Raw genomic sequence first — 449 nt, 5'->3', positions numbered from 1 at the left:
CTTCAACGGCCTTTGACTCATCTATCGCAACAGAACTCACCATTCAGGTTTCTGCTTTCTCATTGGTCGGACGGCTTGTCTGTCAAACGCTCCTATCTTGGGATTGGGCTTCTCCCGGAGCCGTGTCCCCTCTGGCCGTACCTGTCTCGCTGTGAGAGGCCGACAGCTCTTCCTGCTCCTCGCGCAGCTCCCGCCCCTTCATTCAGCTCCAAGGAAGGAAGGAAGGAGGAACTCCTCCAGCCGCGTGTGTCACTTCCAGTGTGCTGCAGAGTCGAGCTGCGATGTGTCTCCCTGGAATTATCTAGCTGCTCTTCTTGTCGGCGGGAAACGAGGCTAGACGGTTTGTGAACCCGGACGCTGCTTTGGGGGGTGCTGGGCACGCGGGGAAGGTGGTGCAAGTGGTTTCGGAAGTGGAGCGTGGCAGAGAACAAGAAGACAGGGGGGGGGGG

The sequence above is a fragment of the Kryptolebias marmoratus genome, linkage group LG16, assembly GCF_001649575.2.
Source record: "Kryptolebias marmoratus isolate JLee-2015 linkage group LG16, ASM164957v2, whole genome shotgun sequence".
NCBI lineage: Eukaryota > Metazoa > Chordata > Actinopteri > Cyprinodontiformes > Rivulidae > Kryptolebias > Kryptolebias marmoratus.
This window is presented reverse-complemented; position numbering follows the sequence as displayed.